At 39.7% G+C, this 26,812-nt stretch overlaps 1 long non-coding RNA gene across 1 annotated transcript; it reads right to left on the bottom strand.

Annotated features, from left to right (window-relative positions):
* Positions 1-2,478: 2,478 nt before the first annotated feature.
* On the bottom strand, positions 2,479-26,812 carry LOC120106988. The gene is made up of 3 exons (XR_005508988.1): positions 26,792-26,812; positions 26,516-26,666; positions 2,479-2,548 (listed from the first exon to the last, which is right to left on the bottom strand). It is a non-coding gene; the product is annotated as an uncharacterized LOC120106988 (long non-coding RNA).

Genomic DNA, 26,812 nt, shown 5'->3' with positions numbered 1-26,812 from the left:
GGAGTGGCGGGAGGTGTTGGCGGTATGGCATGTGGCCAGATATATCCTGGACCCTGAGAGCCTGTGGAGTACACTTTTGAGAGCCAAGTATGGGGCTTGCACGATGGCGGCAAACTTCCAAGCAGGGCGGAGGTGCTCCTTTATTTGGACGGAGATATGTTCACATGCTTCGGTGGTGTGTCCGGCGATCAGATAGGCCGTTGGGGATGGTCGATCTATTAATGTCATGAAGAATAGCTGGGTGTCTAAGCATCCGTTGAGTCGAGTGCCGACCTTAGTTGACGCAGTGAGGTTGAAGAGTTGCAGGGTTAGTGATTTGTTGGTCCAGGGAGAGGGTTGTGGGATGGAGCACTGATCAGAGATGCCTTTGGGGAGGAGTTGGTTGACAGGATTCTGGCTATCCCGGTACCGTTGGGGGAGATATTAGATAAATTGGTTTGGGCTTCCACAGGAATGTCCAAAGTTCGGGTAGCGGACTTACAGGAGGTGATAGGAGGGGGAACTACTCGGCAGATGGAAGGCAGATGAATCTAGTGGATGTGCCTTCATCCCCAAGTGGCCTTATTCCTATGGAAGGTTGCATGAGGATACCTACCGACCAGGAGTCTGTTGGCAGGGAGGGGTGTCAGAATTACTCTGAGCTGCGATAGGTGCCCTGATATGGAGGAGTCCATCAGTCATGCCTTGATTAGTTGCCTACAGGCAACACATATATGGAGGCGGGTCTCGGGTCCAGCGGCCTGAGATGTTTGTTCTATCAACGACCTTCTACGACATATGAGGGTGGCTATGTGGAGCCCAAGGACGACTACGTGGGGTGTTGCATGTGCCTACGTAGCATGTCATATATGGCTGGATTGGAACACCCAGATCTTCGAAAGCAAGTGGATGCCTTCGAGGTGTATTATAGAGCGTGCTTTCCTTTAGGCAGCAGAGATCACCAGTGCCACTACGTCAATTTTCTCTAGATGGGCCAAGGACATTTGGAACCCCCTTCATGCTGCTACAGCGCCCAGGATAGCTCTTGTCTCTTGGGAGCCCCCACCTCCAGGCCATCTCAAAGTGAATTTTGATGGTAGTGCAGCCGGTGATGGAGATAGTGCAAGTATTGATTTTGTTATCAGGAGCTATGACTCCAGATTGATTGCTGTCAGAAGGCAAAGCACCATCGGCTTGTCAGCGGCCGGGGTGGAGCTCAGGGCAACCTGGTAAGGCATCTACTATGCGAGGGGCGTGCTGAGGGCGGAGTGTATCCTTCTTGAGGGAGATTCTGCAATGGTGATTGATTGGATTCAGGAGGAGGGAAGGAAGGGGGATGGCAACCCGTTGCTCCACGATCTCCGACGGATGGTGGAGGACTGCAGCATTTTTCGGATCGTGCACATGTACCGGAAAGCGAACGGGGCCGCAATTGGGTCGTTGTCTATGCTGGCCAGCACTCAGGAGAGGTCCTTTGAACAGACCAGAAGGTAGCTCCCGCAATGTTGAGTCATCGTCCTTTTCTTGATTCTACTGGTTGTACCCACGTCAGAGTAGCGTGAGCAACCGTTGTATCAAAAAAAAAAAGTCATGACAGGGTCCACCAATTTCAAATAGGTCGGGCCAACATGCTTGCCAGGCTGGATACCAAAATGGCTTGGGTTCGATGATGCAACCCAGCCTAACCCATTACCTAAAATCTAGTCAACACAATGTTTTTCAGCCTATATTAGAATTTTTCAATTAATTGTTGCAAACTGAAATCCAGCCTTCCTGAGTCTCATCAAGTCATATTTAGTATTGTGTGACCTATATGTGAGCCAATTGGAAAAGAGAGCTATTGTTGAAAACCTTGCCCCGACTGTGGGTCTTCTCCTTTGAAGATGGTAAAGTCAAATACAGTTTTGAGCTCAAATATGACCCAAGGCCACATGATTTATTTGCAACCTACTGTTGAGAGGTTGAGCCTTTTTACCTAGATAATCTTGACCTCCATGAAAAAAAGGATGAAGGCTATTATTATTTGATAACATAGTCCCATATTTTCTTTCTTTCATTTTTTTTCGAGCTCGAAGAGGCTAAGAGCCAACCATCTCTTTACTTAGCTCAACCAACCTAGGTAGGAGCCTAGGGCTAATAGATGAGGCCGAAAACCTAGTTTGATGCCTCCCATATTCTGAACCCCTGCCACTTGTTTACATATTAAGATTTTCTACCATCCAAACTAATGTTCAGCTTTGATTAGTCTTTTTCTTGGGTGTCTAGAGTGAGGCCTTAGCATTAGAGAAATTAGATCCTAAAGGACCAATTGTAGAAGGGGCCAATCACTACTTGTCATGTCAAGCTTTCAGGGGGAAAAAAATGGTGCGGGCACCAGATTCCAGAAAAGACTCCAATCAATTAACTCAAAGTCACTGTGGCTAACTTAAATTTGATCGAGTCCTGTAAATAAAATCATTGAGTCAGAAAGCAAGCCAAGTCAGGTTTCTACCACCACCTTTTGTACACCCTTGGAGCACCACCTCGGCATCCACATCAACATCAGCTAGCCACCTCACCACCACTCCAACTAATGGAAGCATGCCAACCAGGATGAAGTCAAGCATAAAGAGCCGACCACATGTTGGGTTGTGGAGCCTGATCCATTCCCTTTTTTTTTCAAGACCCCTATGTGCACTATGGTGGTGGAGGATCAAGGGAAGACAAGCCGGAAAGAGTTCGAAAAGATTCAGAGTTGAATCAGCAAAGAAAAAAAAATTTCAGCAAGGTTCGGAGTCGACTCCAGCAGACTTGGAGTCGACTCTGGCACGCAGGCAGACTTGGCACAGTCTTGGAGTCGACTCCAGATCCATAGGAGTCGACTCCCCAGTGTTGGAGTCGACTCGAGAACTCCAGGAGTCGACTCCCACAGGCAGACAGAGAGGCTTTTTCTGTGGACTGTGGCCGAGTCGACTCGCAGAATTGCGGGAGTCGACTCGAGCACGATTTTCACGCGAGGCTGAGTTATGAACCGGGTTCAAGCCAAGGTTTTTTTAAGCCCTAATCAAAGTAAGAGATTGGGAGGTATATATAGACTTCTTGTGGGACACGAGAGGTGTGTGGCAACCTTGAGAAACCCTAGAACTCATCAACGAGAAGTTTCCAAAAGGAGATCCTTTGTGTGCATCAGGAAGACGACGCGTTGCTCGTCTTGAGAGAGATTGTTTTGCTGTAAGAAAGAGAGGTTTGTTCTCTTCTCTTGAATCTCTGTAACTTTCTTTGATTATATAGTGAAGTATTGTCTTGTGCGTTTGTTATTGTTTCTTGCCGTGTCCTTTTCTCCTACTATTTCTTATATTCCGCAATCGTAGGGTTGAATCCCTAACAACTGGTATCAGAGCCATCTGGTTCAAAGGAAAAAGTGGGAGCAATGGCGGCTGAAGAAGGCAAGGTCAAGATTGACAGATTTGACGGCAAAGACTTTGGTTTCTGGAAGATGCAGATCGAAGATTATTTATATCAGAAGAAACTTCATCTACCTCTTGAAGGTATGAAACCGACAGATATGTCACAGGCCGACTGGGATTTAATGGATCGTCAGGCTTTGGGAGTTGTTCGCTTGACGTTGGCTCGAAACGTTGCGTTCAACGTTTTGGAAGAGAAGACAACAGCAGGTTTGCTGAGAGCATTGTCGAATATGTATGAAAAACCCTCGGCCTCCAACAAGGTGTACCTGATGCGCCGTTTATTCAATCTGAAGATGAGTGAAGGTTCCTCTGTTACTGATCACATCAATGAGTTCAATCTGATTACGAGCCAGTTGAGTTCGGTGGAAATCAGTTTTGAAGATGAAGTTCGTGCCCTAATTCTTCTATCCTCCTTGCCAGAAAGTTGGGGTGCAACGGTGACAGCTGTAAGCAGTTCCTGCGGCTCAAACAAACTGAAGTTTGAGGAGGTCCGAAATCTGATACTCAGTGAAGATATCAGAAGGAGGGAGTCTGGTGTGAAATCTGGTTCGATTTTGAACACATCTGAAGGCAGAGGAAGAACTGTGCAACGCAGTGAAAACCGTGGCAGATCGAAGTCTAAGAGGAGGAGCAAGTCTAGATCGAAAGGCGATGGCTGCTGGCATTGTGGCAAGATGGGCCACACGAGGAAGAATTGTTGGCTTAGAAAGAAGAATCCAAGCAAGGGGCAGAACGAGGTGTCCGTGAATGCAACCACAGATGAAGCCAACGATGCTTTGATTCTCAGCGTGGACAGCCCTATGGAATCGTGGATACTAGACTCTGGAGCTTCGTTTCATTCCACCTCACGGAAGCAGTGGTATGCTAAACTACACTGCATGAGACTTCGGAAAGGTTTATCTCGCTGATGATGAGCCTTTAGATATTGTGGGGACAGGTGAAGTTCATATCAGGATGATGAATCAGTCAGTGTGGAAACTGAAGAATGTGAGGCATATCCCAGGCTTGAAGAGAAACTTGATTTCTGTTGGGCAGCTTGACAGCGAAGGGTATGTTACTACCTTCGTAGGTGGTTCATGGAAAATCACCAAAGGAGCTATGGTGATAGCACGTGGGAACAAGTTGGGGACTCTCTACATGACCAATGACACCAAGGATACGGTGGCATTAACAGAAACAGGTGCAGATAGTTGTCTTTGGCATCGCAGACTTGGACATATGAGTGAGAAAGGTATGAAGATGATGGTGAAGAAGAACAAGCTAGCAGATCTGAAAACTGTTGATGTAGGTCTCTGTGAAGACTGCATATTTGGGAAGCAGAAAAAGGTTAGTTTCTCAAAGGGTAGAAGAACACCGAAGACAGAAAAGCTAGAGCTTGTACACACAGATGTGTGGGGGCCTTCACCGGTTGCATCTCTTGGAGGCTCACACTATTATGTCACGTTCATTGACGACTCTACCAGAAAGGTTTGGATTTATTTCATGAAGCACAAATCAGAGGTATTTGTCACCTTCAAAAAGTGGAAAAGTCTGGTGGAGAATGAATCTGGTGCAAAGATAAAACAACTAAGGTCTGACAATGGCGGTGAGTATGACAGCAGTGAGTTCAAGGAATTCTGCGCAGTGAATGGAATCCGAATGGAGAAGACAATACGGAGCACACCGCAGCAAAATGGGTGGCTGAGCGAATGAACAGAACCCTGAACGAGAGAGCCAATAGTATGAGAATCCATGCTGGTTTGCCCAAGATGTTTTGGGCTGAGGCAGTCAACACCGCAGCGTATCTAATAAACAGAGGGCCCGTCGGTTCCCCTAGATTGCAAATTGCCTGAAGAAGAGTGGACAGGAAAAATAGTAAATTTGTCACACTTGAGGGTCTTTGGGTGTGTCTCCTTTGTGCACATTAATGCAGAGAAAAGGGACAAGCTAGATGCAAAGTCCAGAAAGTGTTTCTTCATTGGATATGGTACAGATGATTTGGTTACAAGTTCTGGGATGCACAGAACCAGAAGGTCATCAGAAGCAAGGATGTGATATTCAATGAGCGAGTTCTCTATAAGGACAAGAATACTTCAGATCTTGAGAGTGCAGGGGAGCAAAGCAAGGAAAAACAGCAAGTTGAGCTGCAAGAGATTACAGAAGAAGATGTTGCCAAAAGTTTTCAGAAAAATCCTGAAAATTCAGAAACTGTTGTGGCACAACCTCAACCAAGTATACCACAGCTGAGAAGATCAACAAGAATCTCGAGACAACCGGATAGATATTCATCCTCTTTACATTATCTGCTATTGACAGATGGAGGTGAACCCGAGTGTTATGAAGAAGCCATGGAAAGTGAAGATTCGGTGAAGTGGGAGTTAGCCATGAAGGACGAGATGAAGTCCTTGGATAGAAATCAAACTTGGGAACTCAGTTCACTACCAGAAGGCAAGAAGGCTTTACAGAACAAGTGGGTCTACAAAGTTAAAGAGGAACATGATGGCAGCAAAAGGTACAAAGCAAGGTTGGTTGTGAAAGGCTTCCAACAGAAGGAAGGTATTGACTACACTGAGATTTTCTCTCCGGTAGTCAAATATTCAACAATCAGAGTGATTCTGAGTATTGTGGCAGCAGAAAATCTATATTTGAAGCAGTTGGATGTTACGACTGCATTTCTCCATGAAGAGATTGATGAAGACATCTACATGCAGCAACCTATCGGCTTTGCAGTCCCTAGCAAGGAGAACCTTGTATGCAAGCTGAAGAGAAGTTTGTATGGTTTGAAACAGGCCCCGAGGTTGTGGTACAAAAAGTTCGATGGATTCATGATCAACAATGGTTTTGTAAGATGTCAAGAAGATCATTGCTGTTATCTTAAGGTACTTGATGGCAGTTTTATCATCTTACTTTTGTATGTTGACGACATGTTGATAGCCGGACCGAACCTACAAGAGATTGAAAGATGGAAGAAAGAGCTATCAAGGAAGTTTGCAATGAAAGACATGGGTGCAGCAAAACAGATGCTTGGGCTGAGGATTGAAAGGGATAAGGTGGCTGGAACACTGAAGCTTTCTCAAGCTAACAACATTGATAAGGTGTTGAATAGATTCAATATGACAGATGCAGATTCTGTGAAGACACCTTTAGCGAGCCATTTCAAACTTTCAAAAGAGCAATCACCCAAGGATGATGAGGAGCTGAAGAAGATGTCAAGGGTACCATATGCTTCAGCTGTAGGCAGCTTGATGTATGCTATGATATGCACGAGACCCGACATTGCACATGCAGTGGGAGCTGTGAGCAGATACATGGCCAATCCGGGTAGACAAACATTGGGAGGCTGTCAAGTGGATCCTAAGATATTTGAAAGGTACCAGAAATGTAGGCTTGTGTTATAGAAAAGGCAGTCAAACACTACAAGGTTTTGTGGATGCAGACCTGGGAGGTGATACTGACACTAGAAGAAGCACCACAGGGTATGTTTATACCATAGGCGGAACAGCAGTGAGCTGGTTCTCACAATTGCAAAAGATCGTTGCTCTTTCGACAACAGAGGCAGAATATGTTGCCATTACAGAAGCCAGTAAGGAGATGATTTGGCTACAAAACCTTCTGAAAGAGCTGGGCAGAGAACAGAACTGTAGTGTACTATTCTGCGACAGTCAGAGTGCTATTCACTTAGCTAAGAACCCAATGTTTCATGCGAGAACGAAGCACATACAGCTGAGATATCACTTCATCAGGAAGTTGCTAGAAGATGGCAGTTTGTTACTTGAGAAGATTCAAGGAGCAAAGAATTCAGCGGATATGTTGACTAAGACAGTCACTACAGAGAAATTGAGGCTATGCATGGCCTCAATTGGCCTCCAAAGCTAGTTGAATGGAGGTGCTGCACAGAGAATACAGATCAAGATATAGAAGTTTGTTTATTTTTCAGATAGATGCACAATTGGATGTATCAGTCTCCAAGTGGGAGAGTTGTTGGGTTGTGGAGCCTGATCCATTCCCTTTTTTTTTCAAGACCCCTATGTGCACTATGGTGGTGGAGGATCAAGGGAAGACAAGCCGGAAAGAGTTCGAAAAGATTCAGAGTTGAATCAGCAAAGAAAAAAAAATTTCAGCAAGGTTCGGAGTCGACTCCAGCAGACTTGGAGTCGACTCTGGCACGCAGGCAGACTTGGCACAGTCTTGGAGTCGACTCCAGATCCATAGGAGTCGACTCCCCAGTGTTGGAGTCGACTCGAGAACTCCAGGAGTCGACTCCCACAGGCAGACAAAGAGGCTTTTTCTATGGACTGTGGCCGAGTCGACTCGCAGAATTGCGGGAGTCGACTCGAGCACGATTTTCACGCGAGGCTGAGTTATGAACTGGGTTCAAGCCAAGGTTTTTTTAAGTCCTAATCAAAGTAAGAGATTGGGAGGTATATATAGACTTCTTGTGGGACACGAGAGGTGTGTGGCAACCTTGAGAAACCCTAGAACTCATCAACGAGAAGTTTTCAAAAGGAGATCCTTTGTGTGCATCAGGAAGACGACGCGTTGCTCGTCTTGAGAGAGATTGTTTTGCTGTAAGAAAGAGAGTTTTGTTCTCTTCTCTTGAATCTCTGTAACTTTCTTGATTATATTAGTGAAGTATTGATCTGTGCGGCTGTGGACGTAGGAGCAAGGGACTCCGAACCACATAAACTTGGGTGTCTTGTGCGTTGTTATTGTTTCTTGCCGTGTCCTTTTTCTCCTACTATTTCTTATATTCCGCAATCGTAGGGTTGAATCCCTAACACCACATCATACCATCTCATCAAAGGAACCAATGCAACGTCATGCCACCTCATCAGAAGAACCAATCCCTATGCAACATGCTATTGTGCCACCTATCGGGATGCCACCTCAACACCACATCAGCAATCATCACAACCAGACGCCACCTCAACACCACATCAACAATCATCTCAACCAAGAGGATAATGCCAAATGGAATGATCAAAATCAAAAGAACCAATCACCATGCCACCTCATACAAGTTGACACGTACCCAAATTCAAAGTCCAAGAGTCGGCCACAATTCAAATGCAAGAAAATTTCAAATGGGAGCCAACAACTCTTCAAACCTCCCCCTTAAAGCCGGCCAACTTTTTTTCCTTTTCTCTAGCAATCAAGCCTTCAAATGTGGGGGCGCCATTCATTATGTGTTTAAATTTTAAATCATGAGGAAAGTCTATAAATACCTCCTCATGACATCTTGTAATGGCAGTTGATGAATGAATAAAAAGAGATTCTTTCTTCCTTAGCAATCTTGCTTTGTCACCTTGAGAGAAGGTTGGGCGTGAGGTCCTTGTTTCAAGTTGGGCGTGAGGCCCTAAAGCCACTTCCACATCCACCGCAGCCCTATCTCCTCTCGCCTCCCTTTTCTTTTGTGATTTCCATTCCTCTCTCACGCCAAACCTCTAATCCCTGTTTCTTTGCAGGTTCTTAATGTACTCCATGTCATTGGGTTTATTATCCTTCCAAACCAATAGCAAGGGGGCCCTGTTGCAACGGAAGATGAAGCTTGGTTATCCAATCATCAACCCTCGAGAGTGAGATCAAGGATCCTCATCCAGAAGAATTTCAGAAGTTCAATGTTTGGTAAGCCTCAACTCTAGGTCTGATTTATTGAAAAAAGTGTCCTAATCTAGTGGTTTCTCAACCACAACAGTCCATTACTCTAAGTCCTAAATGAATTAGTACATGCGGGTAACTAGTCCTGAAATTACTATGCTCATGATAATGCTTTCTTAGCTCATATGTGACTGAATTTCTAATTACAATTAGGCTAGTTAATCAACATAACTTACTGATAAGCCTTATGCTCAAATCCCTCGCATTCATCCCGCATTATTTTTGGTATCAGAGCAGGCTAATTAGGACACGCACATTGATTATGCTGAAATTCTACACTTGCTGAAATTTCAGCCCTTTGCTGAAATCCATTGATGCTAAAATCCTAGTTTGCATGCCTTATTAAGTTTATGAATTAAATCTGAATATTTTGAATTTTAATTCCAAATTTTAGTTATTAAAGTTGAGATCTGATCTCCACAAATTTAGAATTTGAAGTTAACAATTTCAAAGTTAAATTTGAAAAACTAAATTTGGGCTCCAAATCTGAAATTTCCAATCTGACTTGTGAATCCGAATTTCAAAACTTGAAATTTTGAAACATCAGATCTGAAATCCAAATTTGAGATTCAAAATTTGAAATTAAAAGTGGGGACTTAAATTGAAACCAAAAAAAAAAAAATCTGAGATTCCAAAATTTAAATTTGATATTTAAACTTGAAATTTGAAATTTGAAATTCAAAAGCTGAAAACTAAAATTCAAATCTGAAATTCAAAATTCAAAAGTTTAAATTCGTAATTTGAAATTTGAAATTTTAAATCTCAACTTGTGTGGACCTTTAAAATAGTTGCATCCATCATAAATCATATTAAGGGCACTCTAATTACAACATAAGGGAAGGATTTCATCACCTTTCCTTAGCCCAAAACAACCACCCTCATAAATCTAGAACCCAAGCCTAATTTAAAACTCAACTAGCCAACTTAACTTAGAAACTACAACGAGTCTTTAGGCTAATTGAATTTGGCTAATTGAATTTGGCTAATTCCTTGCTGTCTAGAAAAGTTTCGATCAGGGTCGTGGCTACCATCTTATCTGCCCAGCCCCTGTTAAGCGGTTAGTGTCAGCTAAGTATGGTTAATGGCGATTACACGAACTCTTGGTCCAACTGGCCTGGACAAGTGGTGAACCAATTTTGATTAGATAAGTCTTTGATTTAGATTTAGCAAACCCTAGCATAGGTTAGTCATTTTGTTTTGTCTTGAGCCTTGTATGACAACTAGATCAGGAACACTCTACAACCCATCACATACACAACCCATTAAAGCCATGGACCCCAATCTTGAGACCATCCTAAGGACTATGACTGAGCAGTTCAAACAATTGAACAATAGGTTTGATCAAGTTGAGGAAAGGCTAGGAACCCTAGAGGAAAAATCAACAGACCCACGTGGGACCTGAACTACCTGAATTGACACCCCAACCCCATCGCCACTTTTTCACTCCTGAACATAATCAGCGACGACCACATCAGGATCATGTAGACCAGGATGAACGAGCCCTTAGGAGTATCAGACCTTGATGCACCCTCCTTCGAAGGAAGTCTAGACCCTAAGGTATACATTGATTGGAAAAATGACATGGATCAATATTTGAGTGGTATGAAATGTCGGAAGAAAGAAAATTCAAATTTGCCAAGCTTAGGTTGACACGACATGCAAGATTATACTGGAAAAAATATTGAGAGGATCACTAGGCAAAGAGAAGAAGTACCTATCAATACATGGAGACAGATGAAAATTAAGCTAAGAGAGAAATACGTCCCATTATCCTACGAACAGAGGTTACTAGATCAATGGCAAAGATTAAATCAAGGAGGGAAAAACTGTATCTGAGTACATTGCCAAATTTGATGAGTTCGCTATGAGGTGCAACATAATCGAGTCAGAAGCCGTAACCCTATCTAGGTTTACAGCTGGTCTTAAGGAGGACATTCAAAGGAAATCGTTCTTAAGAAAAATTCATGATTTAGACCAAGCCTACCAGATTGCCAGAGACTGCGAAAGATTCCAGAGGGGACCCATTTTTCGACGACCTGAACCCAATAGGATTAGCAACCCTAGAAGCAGGCCAAACCCAAGTCCAAACCCATCACACAGACCCAATCCTATCACTCTACAGGCTCGTAGGGACGACAAAGGAAAGGCCCCTGAAGGTAGAAAGAAAAACAATGTCCTTTATTTTAGGTGTCATAAAATAGGACATTATGCAATCCAATGTCCCACTAGAGCGTTACACATAGGAGAAGTAGAAGAAGAAGATCCTGAGACCCTAGAGAATTATGGAGAAGAAGTCTACGAAGCAGAGACCAATTTGGTAGATGAATATGAAGAAGAGGAAGAATTCATTAAGATGTCTGAATTTCTAGAAGTTGTGAGATGTATATTGACCCAGGCTAAAGAACAAGAAGATTGGCGTAGGACCAACATCCTACAAAACTTTATCAAAATAGGAGAAAAAGCCTGCAAAATCATCTTAGATAGTGGAAGCTGTGTCAACGCCATATCAACCAACACCGTCAAGAGTTTAGGGTTGCCTACCGTGCCCCATCCCAATCCCTATAAGTTATCTTGGATAAATTCGACCTCAATACCCATTAAACTTAGATGCCAAGTCCAGATACAATTCCAATCCTATCAGGAGAAGGTATGGTGTGATGTCCTTCCTATGGGAGTAAGTAGCATTATCCTAGGCAGGCCATGGCTATACGATCATGATGCTACCCTGTTTGGACGATCAAATTCATGTTCCTTCAATCATAATGGAAAGAAAATTGTAGTTCACCTTACCCCACCTAAGGACAACGTTAAGAGGGGAGCTAGTAGTAGTCTGAAGGAAAAGAAACCTGGATTGAACCAAATGAATGCTAAAAATTAGAGCAAGAGATCAATGAAGGTTCACCCATTTGGATGTTGACTGTTAAGGAGACCCAGGACCAAATCCTAGTAGCACACCCTCAAGAAGTGGTTGAAATCTTAGAGGAGTTCAAAGATATATTTCCTAAAGATCTTCCTGACAACCTACCACTTTTAAGGGACATTTAGCATGCCATAGACCTAGTTCCAGGAGCCACTTGCCCAATCTACCCCATTATAGGATGAATCCTTCAGAGCACCAAGAATTGCAAAAGCAAGTTGGCGAGTTACTTAGGAAAGGGTTCATTAGGAAGAGTTTAAGTCCTTATGCAGTACCTGCCCTTCTGACCCCTAAAAAAGATGGCACTTGGAGAATGTGTGTAGATAGTCGTGCCATCAATAAGATTACCGTCAAATACCGTTTTTCTATTCTCCATCTAGACGACATGTTAGATATGATGGTCGGAGCCACGGTATTCTCCAAAATCGATCTTAAGAGTGGCTATCATCAAGTAAGAATTAGGCCGGAGGATGAATGGAAAACCGCCTTTAAGACTAAGGACGGCTTATTTGAATGGGTAGTGATGCCTTTCGGTTTATCCAACGCACCTAGTACCTTTATGAGGATCATGACCCAAGTTTTAAGGACATTCATTGGAAAGTTTGTAGTGATCTATTTCGATGACATTCTCATATATAGCAAAACAAAAGATGACCACTTGAATCACCTTAGACAAGTTTGTCAATCACTTAGACAAGATAGCCTCTATGCTAATCGAAAAAAATGTGAATTCATGATACATAGGACTATTTTTTTAGGATTTGTCGTGACCACTGAAGGAGTATCTGCCGATCCCGAAAAGTCAAGTCCATAATTGAGTGGCCAGTACCCAAAAATATTCATGACGTTCATAGCTTTCATGGTCTAGCCACATTCTACAGGAGAATCATTAGAGGATTCAGCACAATTGTTGCCCCCATTACTGATTGCCTTAAGAAAGGAAATTTTGAGTGGACCAAGGCAGCTGAAAAAGCCTTTAGAGAGATTGTTGCCAGTAGATACAACCCAAGAGGGGGGGGTGAATTGGTCTTTTAAAACTTTTAAACTACTTCTAAGACTTTTTGATTAACTATGCTAAGTTATATAGATGCACAGTGGAATTTAAACTTAGCAACAGTATGATTTATTAAATGGGACTTGATTAAGTAAATTGAGTATGCTTGCAACTAAGGGATGCGTAGATACGAGTTAAGCAAGCAATATATCTAAGTAAGCAAGTTAGACAATGACAAAAAGCATCACAAACACAATAAACATATAGTGGTTCGGTGCACCCCAGCACCTACATCCACTCCCCAAGACCTCTTGGGAATTCCATATAATCCTACAGATTACAGCCGTTGTTTTACAAGCTCACAACCCAACTTGTTGTTTTTGCGAGATAACAACGAACTCGGTCGGTTTTCCCAGGCTCACCGACTAGAACCACCCCCGATTGTTTTCCCGGGATCACAATCGAACCCTTACACGTTGGTTTACCCTCGGCTCACCAACAAAACCCCCGTTGGTTTTCCCTTTGGCTCACCAACAAACCTTACACCGTTGGTTTTCCCTTCGGCTCACAACACCTTTAACCCCTTGATTCAATCCCTTGATTGAATCAAGTTACAAGATATTAAAACAAAGAATAAAAACAAATCAAAGCTTCTTAAGCAAGCAAATATAACAATATAAACAAATAGAGTAAAGAGAAGCCCTCAAACGAGTTTTGAAGATGGAGGAGCTCGGCTTCTTCTTTACTTGACCCTCTTTGATTTGGCACGAGGTAGAGGATCACTGAGGCAGCACACGGATGGAGAGGAAGCTTTGGGATTCTCTTGGATGCTCTTCTTCTCTCTATTTCGCTTTGGATGGCCCTTTTGTGCTTATGGGAGATTTCCTTTGTAATCTCTTTGAGATCTCTTTCCTAGATGATCTCTCCCACTTCCATAAGTTCTCCCCAAGCTCTCTTCTTGCTTTTTATAGCTTTAGATGGCGTGGAAACAAGAATATAGCCGTTAGAGACAAAAATAGAGCCGTTGGAACCAGTCTGCACCTCCTGACAATATGACCGTTGGGATCGGAGTCGACTCGCGCGATCAGGAGTCGACTCGCCTGTTGCAGGAGTCGGCTCGTGTTTTACCGGAGACGACTCGGCCACTGTTCCAAATTTGAATTAATGTGCTTGCCTCGACTGGGAGTCGACTCGTCTTAACCTGGAGTCGACTCGCCAACTTCTGGAGCTGACTTGGCAATTTCGGAGTCGGCTCATCCACTGAAGTCGTGGATCCAATTTTGAATTTGATCCACTCGAGTCGACTCGACTGTCCTGGGAGTCGACTCGAATCTCAGAGCCCGAACTCCCGATCCTCTGTCTTTTGGCTCATCCAGTCTTGGAGTCGACTCGAACTTCCTTGGAGTCGACTCGGCTCTCAGTTTTCGAAAGTTGGTCTTCTGCCATCTTAGTGTAGCGCTGCCTTGGAGTCGACTCGAGCTGTCTGGGAGTCGACTCGAATCTCAGAGTCGGAAAACTGATCCTCTGTATTTTGGAGCCGCTGCCTTGGAGTCGACTCGACTTGTCTTGGAGTCGACTCGCCTCTCAGAGACGAAAATACCGTCTTCTGTCTTGGGGTTGCGCTGTCTTTGGAGTCGACTCGGACTTTGTGAGAGTCGACTCGAATCTCAGTGTCCAAAAAACTGCTTCTCTGAGTTTTTCCTTGTGTACCACTGAGAGTCGACTCTCGCTTTCTTTGGAGTCGACCCGGCAACCATTGGAGTCGACTCGAATTCCTCAGGAGTCGACTCGAAGACTATTCTTTTGAATTTTCCTTTGAATTTGCTCCTCCAATTTGAATCTTTTGAACTTTAAAGTTGGGCCAATGAATTGTAGCTTTCTTCTAACTTTTCTTGAGTGCTTTGGAGGCCTTGTGTTCTTCCAACTTGCTATGTTCCTTGCAAAATAAATATCTTTCTCCTTGCAACATAAACATTAGTATCTATACTTCAAGGTGTTGTGATCATCAAAATCAATCTATGAATCAATCTTTGGGTCATCAATCTCCCCTTTTTGATGATGACAAAACTTGGAGTATATGCAATATAAAAGATATTGTTTTCTAGAAGTAATACATAGCAAAGTTGCATGAAGTAGACAACATGTATATTTAAAACAAAACATACTTCATGATAATGCTTTAGATTTAATCAGCTTAACACAATCAATATATTTCAGTTCAAGCTGATTATCACTACATAGCAAAGTTGCATGAAGTAGACAACATGTATATTTAAAACAAAACATACTTCATGATAATGCTTTAGATTTAATCAGCTTAACACAATCAATATATTTCAGTTCAAGCTGATTATCACAAAGCATTATAAGCATATACTTAGATATTTCTCCCCCTTTTTGACAGCATCAAAAAGATAGTGAAACATTAAGCACAAAGATCAGAACACTCAAATATTTCTTTCCCTTACTGTACTCTGGTTTGAATGTTATATTATTGCCAGGATATGAATCATTTAACTCAAGGCAATAATATTGGAATCAGATTAGTGAGCACAGATCAGAGCCAATTAAGATAATTTCAGAGCAGAACACATTGAATGTGATTTCAAGAAGTTTTCTAATTTGATACCACAGATAGTTTTCTAATCAAGTGTAGGTGGAATCTTCCTTAGGTTAATTCAAGAAGTACCACAAATGATATTCAAGGAAAACATGAGTGGAAATCTAACCTCTCTTTAATAATAAGTATGAAAGCTTGTTCATTGAAGAACGTTTGCCCAATCTATTAAGTATTTTATCAACATGAGAGCAATTTAATTGATTTTCAGAGTAAAAGATCAAAACTTATATACTTGAAAAACATATCATCATGTTGGATCATGACTTCAAAGTTCTTTTTATGATAATAAGAGCATTGGGGCACAAATACCAAAATATGAATTCATGCAATTTATGATAATCTTAGAGCTCTTTTAAGACTTTCTTTTATTCCTTTAGAAAATAAGCACGATTTGATACATATATAAAAATGAATTGGCACAATATTGAAGTTCTAAAGAGCAAGCCAATTAGGACTCATTAGTGAATTCCAAAATAGATTTTCTACGAGATACTCAAGAAAATTTAACACGTTATTCTCCCCTTTTTCATTAAATTAGAGGCTCTTAAGATTGCAATTTGGTTCATGATTTGATGCAGAAGATATATTAACCAAATAACATGCCTCAAGGTGTATCATAAAGATTTTCAGATTTAAATTTCAGATGATACATATTGGAGAGTATTAGGATCACTTTTCATTTAGTATTCTTTCTCTCTCCTTTATATAGATTTATGTAATTAAGTTCCGTAGACCTCTCCTTCTGAAATTTTCTTTCTCCCCCTCTATTGATCATTCCATTTAAGAGTTTAGAATCTAAGATAATGTTCAATAAAATTGTCAATCTCAAAAATATATTTTCTATAAGTTTCAGCTTATTTTCATAAGACTCAAGGTTTGAGATAAGACAGCCTTTATAGAACTCATCTCAAGGTAATTAAAGCATGTCTTGCAATATAAGGAGGTTCATCAAAATCAATCCATAAAATTCAAGGTATGCATCAAATTAAAGTTTCTTTAGGATAAGATACTGAATATCTAAAGCTCCCCCTCAAAAGATGCATTCTTCTTTAATCATTCTTTTCTTTGGTTGAATTTCAGAATTTAATAATAAACGTGAATAAAACTGAAATTCTATGTTATCGAGAATGTAGAGTGATCTAGAATTATTCAAAATTTATAGTATTCACTCTATATATATATATTCTGATGATAGTTTCTAAGAATGTAGGAGAGAAAAACATATAGATGATCATTGAGGTATGTGTATTTATAGAACTCAATTTCTTAATCACAGTTTTCAGCAATGTATACATGAAGCTCAATAAATTTTTTAAATATTAAAATAAAGTCATATATTTAAAAATATTTACTTGCAATCAAGATCATCGTAAGACACATCATTTGAATCAAAATTAGTATACTTTGAAGATAAGAAATGATATGTTTCGGATGCGTATCGGAGCAATCAAAATAAATTCTGTTTTTCTTACATTAACATTTTATTTAGTAATCATATGGAGTTTAAACTTTTATACAAAATCGGATTCTGAATTACATAGGATTTTCAATAGAAGCTTTCTAAGTCATAATATGAGATATGTATCTTTCACAATGTAGCTCATCTTAAATTGTTACGATTGAAAAATACATATTTCAATAACATTAAAGCACTTTCAGAATCTTTGTGTTTAATTTTGAGTTTCGATACAAAATAAAGGATATTTTAACAAGTATTAGGACATTATGTATCAAAGTTAGGCAAGTAGAAAGATAGATCAATATCAATTTATTTTCCTAAATAGAGATGTTCTTCTCTTCTCCTTTCTACAATTTTATTTAGCTTTCAGATTTTAACAATGATTGTGAATGACAAATCTGAAATTTCTTTTCAATAAAACTAAACAAAAGATGTTATGTAGCAATTCAAACATTCAATCAAATTGTCCAAGTATGAAACATTACAAAATATTGAGAATCCATAAATCAAGACATCATACCATATGCAAAATATACCATGTGTTAAGTCATGCATTAAAATACTAAGAACAAGAATGTCAAGGATCAAAATCAATTCTTTTCAAATAAACTCCCCCTATTTAAATATAATCTTGCAATGATTTCATCCTTAAAGTGTGTTTTCAAGTGATTAAAAATTTGACTTAATTCTACTTTCATTTACTTTGTTTTCATTTATAACTTTCTTATGCTCTATACTCTATTTGCTCCCTATCCGGTGGAGTTGGGAAGGGGCACGAGGTACTACCACTAGCCTCCCTCTTGTGCCGTCCCTAATATGCCCTACACCGAATAGTTGGGTCAAATAGTGCCGGGTACTACCACTAGCCTCCCCATTGGCACCATCCCTATGATGAGCAATATAGAAAGGTTAAAATGTTTACTTCAAAATCCCTGTTTAAGTGTAATTAATTATGGATTTTATCCCTTCCAAATGTGCGAATATATTAAGTTGTTTTGCTTTTCCTTAAGGTTGAAGTGTTTGCCTCTACTTGGATTTTACTTCTCTTGAATAATATCCATTTTCTTTTCTTTATCTCTCTCTCTTTTTGTTATTCTCAAGTAATCTACATGAAAGAGCAGAATAAAGAAATAATGTGTATCGTATAGAGTATCATGCAAACACTATTTTCATTATGCCCAAGAATTCGTAGCTTCTCACAAGTCATTCTAAATCAGAGTTTTAATCATATACTTGTGTATTTCATGGTTATGATACAGCCAAGAATATTTTAGATTGAGCAAACCATGAAACAATTTCTAAAAGTATAAGTCAGTCAATACACATATAGACATGATATCAAAAATTAATAATTAAAGAATTTAATCATGCCATAATAGGATTTAAGTTATTGACTTTGCTCAATTAATTTGTGAGAAAGGTATCTAAAATTACCTATTCATTATATGTCTTCAAGCCAAATTAGATTTCTTATGTGTGAACTTTTGGCTGAAGAAGATCCTCTCTCTTGTTTGCATGTGAATGTTTAGTGTATCTTACATGAAGATATCCTTCAAGTTGAAATTTCTCATTTTTCTTTCTTGAAGGAAGGTCATTAGTTTCTTTAAGATACAAAGCATTCATCCAATATATATATATTTTTTAATTAGATGACTCAATATGAGATATGACAATAGTTGCATGTTGAGTCACTTTATTCAAGAGATTGCCTAAATATAAGCAAGCACATATCACTTGAACTAAAGAGATAGATTCATTAACCAAGATAGTTCAAGGACAAGCATGTGAGGCAATAGACAGATTTATCAAGGTCAAATCAATTTAGTTTAGATTCTATTTGCTTAAGATAATTATCAATAAGATGTGTTAACTAAGTTTTAATCAACTTATCTTAAACGTTTGTTTCTATCAAAATTCAGATTATGACGTATTTGTTATCAATAAAATATGATTAATTAAAGTTAGATTGAAGTCTTGCACAAGGTCACATAATGAGCATACAATCTGGTCTACTAGCTGTATGATAAAATAATTATTCTATCATGCTTCAATACAGCTTTAAACAATAGATCTACTTTGCTCATCCTTTACAATTTCTACAAGATGGGGTCATAGATATACCTTCTTCACGCCAATCTTCTATAAGAGTTTTCTTATGGACTAACGTTGGTCAATGAAGATCCCCTTTCTTGTTTGTCTTAATTTGGAGTTTGAGAGAAGATGTTAATTCATTCATCATATTTCAAACTCACTTTGCAATATAACTCTTCATTAGTAGAACCAAAAATGATGTCATCAATGTGTGCTATGAGCAAGCAAGATATCATAGATTCTTCTTTTTGATGCATAGATTTATCACTATTACTTTCTATCAACAAGGTTACCTAAGCTTTTATATATCAAGCTTTTGATGCTTGTTTTAAATCACATATTGCTTTATCATATATGTAATGTGTAATTTTTAAATATGGTGGTTATTTAACATAGATCTACTTTTTAATGAAATAACCACATAGGAGTGAATTCTACACATTCATTTGACAGAATATAAAGCTCATGAGTCAAGCAAATGATAGTGGTGATCTTTACTTTTAATCATGCAAGAATCAAGATCTATTTCATCTTTTCTTGATTCAGTCTTTTAGTAGTTATCAATTTTTCTTCATTAAGTGCATTTCTGAAAAACTCAATTTTGTTATAATTATTAACAAGTTTTCAGATTGTTATATGTAAAAGATTAACCATATATAATTTGATCTTAGTATCTTGACAGTAAATCATTAGTCTCATAGAGAATAAGACGACTTGATATTTTTGCAACTAAAATCTTTTCATTGAATATTCTATATACATTGCTTGATGAATGATATCCAAGGATAGACATATCTCTATCAGATTTGGCATTATTTTTCATAAGAACATATCAAGCATAACATGTACGACTGAAAAATATGAAAGATATGCAATGGTTCATTTTCCATTTTTCAGAAGATCAAAAGGAGTTTTCATCAAAAATAGATCTAATAGAAATCATATGTATGACAAGCAGTGATGATAGCTTTTTAAAAATCATTTAAGTAGATGACTATCATACACAGTTGTCTTTTTCATTTCTTCAAGAATTCTATTACCCCTATTTTACTTAAGATGTCCTTGGTGCTGAAATAGTTAATTTCTGCATAAACTTTATCAGGATTTTGGTTTTCAACACTGTGCCATGATACTCTTTATCTTCACAGTTAGGAAACCTTTATCATTTGAAACACTTTTACAAGATTCAGCAAATACAGAAAATATTTTCAAGTTTATTTTCCAAGAACAAATCCAATGTAAGCTTTTGAAAACTTAGAGATGGAAACAACATCTTTAGATTTAGAAATGATTTTTGGTTGTTTCCTTAGTTAGCATGCATAGCAAAACTTTGACCTTTAAGAAGATAATTTAAGTAAGCCAATGGCAAGGTCTTTTGAGATTAAGTATATACTAGCATGAGTTGATTTTGTATGCTAAAGATGGTTTCTTTAATCTTGGTATTCATAGTGCATATATTTAAAAACATACCAAGTACACATTATCATATCTATGATCAATAAACAATAATGCCATGGATAAAAACTCTCAATCAAGCATATAGAGAATTCATAGAATTATTCTTAATAAATTAATCATTTTGCAACTTATCCAATAGTGAGTAAAGTACACTATGAAGTGATTTGATCATATTTCCAAAAGTATTTTCTATATCACAAAATTGATCACTATTAGCAATTCATATCAAATACTAAGCAAAAATAATGATGAGATGCAAGGATTACTGATTTTTGTTAATAACTTTTCATAAGTATATTTTAAGTTTCTTTTGTTCCATGGGTATCTTGGTACACCTATGTGTACATCCTCATTTTCTCATTTTGGGTACCCAAGCTTGCTTGAGTCCTTGAGAGTTAGGACATATGGTTCCTTTTGGAACCCATATCTGTTTAATAGTAATAACTTTACCATTTGATTTAATTATACTAGAACGATAGGTAAAGTTGTTATTCCCATCCTTTTCATTTTTGAAATAACTTATCTTATTTAATGGTTTGCTTGATGAATTGATAACCTTTTTCTCTAGAGATTTATTGTTAAGTAAAGGAATCAAGCCAAGTTTTGATTTATCACAAGCAACATATTGGCTTTCAAACATCATTTTTAATCGTTCTGAACTTACGGTGAATTTGTTAATAAAAGATTTTAATTGATTAATTTCTTTACTTAAGTTTTGATTTTCTTTAATTAAGCTATGATTTTTCTGAATCAATTCTTCTGAAAATGACCTTAAACTTTTATTTTCAGAATTTAGTTTGTCTTGTATTTCAGTAATAGAATTTCTTTCTTTTGAAATTTCCAAATTTAGCTTTTTAAGATTTTTATTTTTCCTAGCTAATTTTCTACATTCACTATACAAATCATGAAAAGCATTTAAAAGTTCATCATAAGAATATTTTTCATGAAAGTCATTTGGTGTAAGATTAGATTCAGATTCTACTTTATCTTCTTGTACCATAAGACATAAGTTAGTTACCTCTTGTAGTTCATTGTTGCTCCTAACTTTCAATTCCTTGTCTGACTTTCTCTTGGTCAAGGCTTTCTTGCGCTTTACCTCTTTCTTCCTTTCTTCTTGCTTCCTCTTCTTCTTTGTCTTTAGGAAGCTGATTTGCCTCGGAGTCGACTCGGACCTTATTGGAGTCGACTCGACTAACTTGGGAGTCGACTCTGAGCTTCTTGGAGTCGACTCGACTGAGGGAGATTCATCACCCTTTTCTGCAGTCTCATTGTTAGTATATAATTGAAGCATATGAGAGCTAATCTGAGATTTATCATAAATATTTTCTAAAGTATCCCAGATCTCCTTAGCAGATAAGCATGCAGAAATTTCATTAAACTTTGTTTCTTGGAATAGCACAATATAATATGTTCATAGCATTAGCATTTAATTGTGCTAAGTCCTTCTCATTAATATGAGAGAGTGTGTGAAGGTCATTTATTATGATTTTCCATAGATAATAGTTTTGTGATTGAATGAAAATGCGCATGCGTATTTTCCAATGTGGGTAGTTTATACCATTAAACAGTGGAGGTGTATCAATTGATTGTCCTTCTCCTAGAAAACTATCTATTTGAGTTGTCATGATCTTTGGCTCTAGTCGGTTAAGACTACAAATAATATATTGAGCACCTGCTCTGATACCACTTGTTGCCCAGTAGATACAACCCAAGAGGGGGGGTGAATTGGGTCTTTTAAAACTTTTAAACTACTTCTAAGACTTTTTGATTAACTATGCTAAGTTATATAGATGCACAGTGGAATTTAAACTTAGCAACAGTATGATTTATTAAATGGGACTTGATTAAGTAAATTGAGTATGCTTGCAACTAAGGGATGCGTAGATACGAGTTAAGCAAGCAATATATCTAAGTAAGCAAGTTAGACAATGACAAAAAGCATCACAAACACAATAAACATATAGTGGTTCGGTGCACCCCAGCACCTACATCCACTCCCCAAGACCTCTTGGGAATTCCACTATAATCCTACAGATTACAGCCGGTGTTTTACAAGCTCACAACCCAACTTGTTGTTTTGCGAGATAACAACGAACTCGGTCGGTTTTCCCAGGCTCACCGACTAGAACCACCCCCGATTGTTTTCCCGGGATCACAATCGAACCCTTACACGTTGGTTTTACCCTCGGCTCACCAACAAACCTAAACCCCGTTGGTTTTCCCTTTGGCTCACCAACAAACCTTACACCGTTGGTTTTCCCTTTGGCTCACCAACAAACCTTTAACCCCTTGATTCAATCCCTTGATTGAATCAAGTTACAAGATATTAAAACAAAGAATAAAAACAAATCAAAGCTTCTTAAGCAAGCAAATATAACAATATAAACAAATAGAGTAAAGAGAAGCCCTCAAACGAGTTTTGAAGATGGAGGAGCTCGGCTTCTTCTTTACTTGACCCTCTTCTGATTTGGCACGAGGTAGAGGATCACTGAGGCAGCACACGGATGGAGAGGAAGCTTTGGGATTCTCTTGGATGCTCTTCTTCTCTCTATTTCGCTTTGGATGGCCCTTTTGTGCTTATGGGAGATTTCCTTTGTAATCTCTTTGAGATCTCTTTCCTAGATGATCTCTCCCACTTCCATAAGTTCTCCCCAAGCTCTCTTCTTGCTTTTTATAGCTTTAGATGGCGTGGAAACAAGAATATAGCCGTTAGAGACAAAATAGAGCCGTTGGAACCAGTCTGCACCTCCTGACAATATGACCGTTGGATCGGAGTCGACTCGCGCGATCAGGAGTCGACTCGCCTGTTGCAGGAGTCGGCTCGTGTTTTACCGGAGACGACTCGGCCACTGTTCCAAATTTGAATTAATGTGCTTGCCTCGACTGGGAGTCGACTCGTCTTAACCTGGAGTCGACTCGCCAACTTCTGGAGCTGACTTGGCAATTTCGGAGTCGGCTCATCCACTGAAGTCCGTGGATCCAATTTTGAATTTGATCCACTCGAGTCGACTCGACTGTCCTGGGAGTCGACTCGAATCTCAGAGCCCGAACTTCCGATCCTCTGTCTTTTGGCTCATCCAGTCTTGGAGTCGACTCGAACTTCCTTGGAGTCGACTCGGCTCTCAGTTTCCGAAAGTTGGTCTTCTGCCATCTTAGTGTAGCGCTGCCTTGGAGTCGACTCGAGCTGTCTGGGAGTCGACTCGAATCTCAGAGTCGGAAAACTGATCCTCTGTATTTTGGAGCCGCGCTGCCTTGGAGTCGACTCGACTTGTCTTGGAGTCGACTCGCCTCTCAGAGACGAAAATACCGTCTTCTGTCTTGGGTTGCGCTGTCTTTGGAGTCGACTCGGACTTTGTGAGAGTCGACTCGAATCTCAGTGTCCAAAAACTGCTTCTCTGAGTTTTTCCTTGTGTACCACTGAGAGTCGACTCTCGCTTTCTTTGGAGTCGACCCGGCAACCATTGGAGTCGACTCGAATTCCTCAGGAGTCGACTCGAAGACTATTCTTTTGAATTTTCCTTTGAATTTGCTCCTCCAATTTGAATCTTTTGAACTTTAAGTTGGGCCAATGAATTGTAGCTTTCTTCTAACTTTTCTTGAGTGCTTTTGGAGGCCTTCTTGTGTTCTTCCAACTTGCTATGTTCCTTGCAAAATAAATATCTTTCTCCTTGCAACATAAACATTAGTATCTATACTTCAAGGTGTTGTGATCATCAAAATCAATCTATGAATCAATCTTTGGGTCATCAGAGATTAAGGACAAGATGACACAAGCACCTATATTGAGATTATCCGACTTTTCCAAAGTTTTCGAGTTGCCTGTGACGCATCAGGAGTCGGGATTGGAGGCTTCTAAGTCTAGAAAACCACCCAGTAGCATTCTTTAGTGAGAAATTAAACGACGCCAAGCTAAAGTATTCTACCTACGATAGAGAGTTGTATGCAGTGGTCCAAGCCCTAAGGTATTGGAGACACTACCTTCTGCCACTAGAGTTTGTCCTATACTCCGATCATGAAGCCCTACGTTTTCTCAACTCTCAGAAAAAGTTGAACCCTAGATATGCGAAATGGGTAGAGTACATCCAGACCTATACCTTCACCCTGAAACATAAGGCTGGAAAAGAAAACCGTGTTGCCGACGTCCTTAGTAGACGATCTATGCTCCTCACTTCTGTTAGTACCGAAGTCATAGGTTTTGAAAGGCTTAAGGAGTATGAACATTGCCCCGACTTTAAGAAAATCCACCAATCAATCCGTCAAGGACCCTTGAGCCAATTCCACGATTTTACCATTCACGACAGATTCCTCTTCAAAGAAAATAAGTTGTGCATTCCCCGCACCTCCATCCGAGACTTTCTAGTTTGGGAAATCCACGCAGGAGGCCTAGCTGGTCACTTTGGTAGGAACAAAACCATCTTAGAAGTCGAAGACCAGTTCTTTTGGCCAGGTCTTAAAAAAAAATGTTGCCCAAATAGTAGCCCGATGTCGAACCTGCACCATAGCAAAGCAACAACAACAAAACACCGGTCTATACACTTCCCTACCAGTCCCGAATGCCCTTGGCAAGATATTAGCATGGACTTTGTGTTAGGATTACCCAAAATCCTGAGAAAACATGATTCAGTATATGTCGTGGTAGACCGATTCTCCAAAATGGCACACTTCATACCTTGTTCCCAGACTTATGATGCCTCAAAAATAGCTAAACTTTTTCTAGATGAAGTGGTTAGGCTACATGGTTTACCCAAGACCATCGTATCAGATAGAGACGTTAAGTTCACTAGCTATTTCTGTAAGACCCTTTGGCTTATGCTAGGAACCAAACTCAAATTCTTCACTGCCTACCACCCTCAAACTGATGATCAGACCGAAGTCGTTAATCGGAGTCTAGGAAACTTATTGAGATGCCTTGTCAGTGACAACCTAGGAAACTGGGATCTCTTATTATCACGCGCTGAATTCGCTTATAATAGCTCAGTCAATAGATCCACAGGAAAGAGTCCCTTTGAGATTCTCCATGGATATAAACCTAGGAAACCTGTAGATCTTATTCCATTACCCTCACATTCACGAGTCTCAGAGACAGCAAAATCATATGCACAACATGTCAGGAATTTACATAAGAAACTTAGTAAGAAAATTGACATGAGTAACAAAGCTTATGCGCAAGCAGCTAATCGTCACAAACGGGCTAAAGAATTCATTGAAGGAGACTATGTAATGATTAGACTAAACCTGAAAGGTTTTCCCCGGGAACTATGAAAAAATTGCATGCCCGCAGTGCAGGTCCATTTAGGATATTAAAGAAAATTGAACCTAACGCTTATATGGTTGACTTACCCCTTGATTTTGGTATTAGCTTGACCTTCAACATCTCAGACCTTATAGAGTATAACGGACCAACATTGATACCTAGTGAGCCTTTTGATCATGTTCCCATGGAGAGTGAACCCACACCTGAGTGCCCTCCAGCCACATTTCCAGAATCGAGAGATAGGGTTGAACATGTCTTGGATGATCAAGCTATCACCATCCGGAACAAAGGGTACCAACGCTATTTGGTTCACTGGGAGGGTTGACCAGAATATGATAATTCATGGATTACTCGAGAGGACCTACAGAGACTCAACCCAGATCTACTAGAAAAGTACCACAGCCAAACTGACCCCTGTTCGACAGAGTCGAATTCTTTCCACCCCGAAAGAATTGGTGCGGGCACCAGAATCCGGAAAAACTCCAATCAATTAACTCAAGGTCACTGTGGCTAACTTAAATTTGATCAAGTCCTGTAAATAAAATCATTGAGTCAGAAAGCAAGCCATGTCAGGTTTCTACCACCACCTTTTGCACACCCTTGGAGCACCACCTCGGCATCCACATCAACATCAACTAGCCACCTCACCACCACTCCAACCAATGGAAGCACGCCAACCAGGATGAAGTCAAGCATAAGGAGCCGACCACATCATGCCATCTCATCAAAGGAACCAATGCAACGTCATACCACCTCATCAGAAGAACCAATCCCTATGCAACATGCTATGTGCCACCTATTGGGACGCCACCTCAACACCACATCAGCAATCATCTCAACCAGACGCCACCTCAACACCATATCAGCAATCATCTCAACCAAGAGGATAATGCCAAATGGAAGAATCAAAATCAAAAGAACCAATCACCATGCCACCTCATACAAGTTGACACGTCA

This window comes from Phoenix dactylifera, unplaced genomic scaffold, assembly GCF_009389715.1.
Source record: "Phoenix dactylifera cultivar Barhee BC4 unplaced genomic scaffold, palm_55x_up_171113_PBpolish2nd_filt_p 000717F, whole genome shotgun sequence".
NCBI lineage: Eukaryota > Viridiplantae > Streptophyta > Magnoliopsida > Arecales > Arecaceae > Phoenix > Phoenix dactylifera.
Note: the sequence above shows the minus strand (reverse complement) of the source record. Positions and strands in the feature narration are given on the sequence as shown.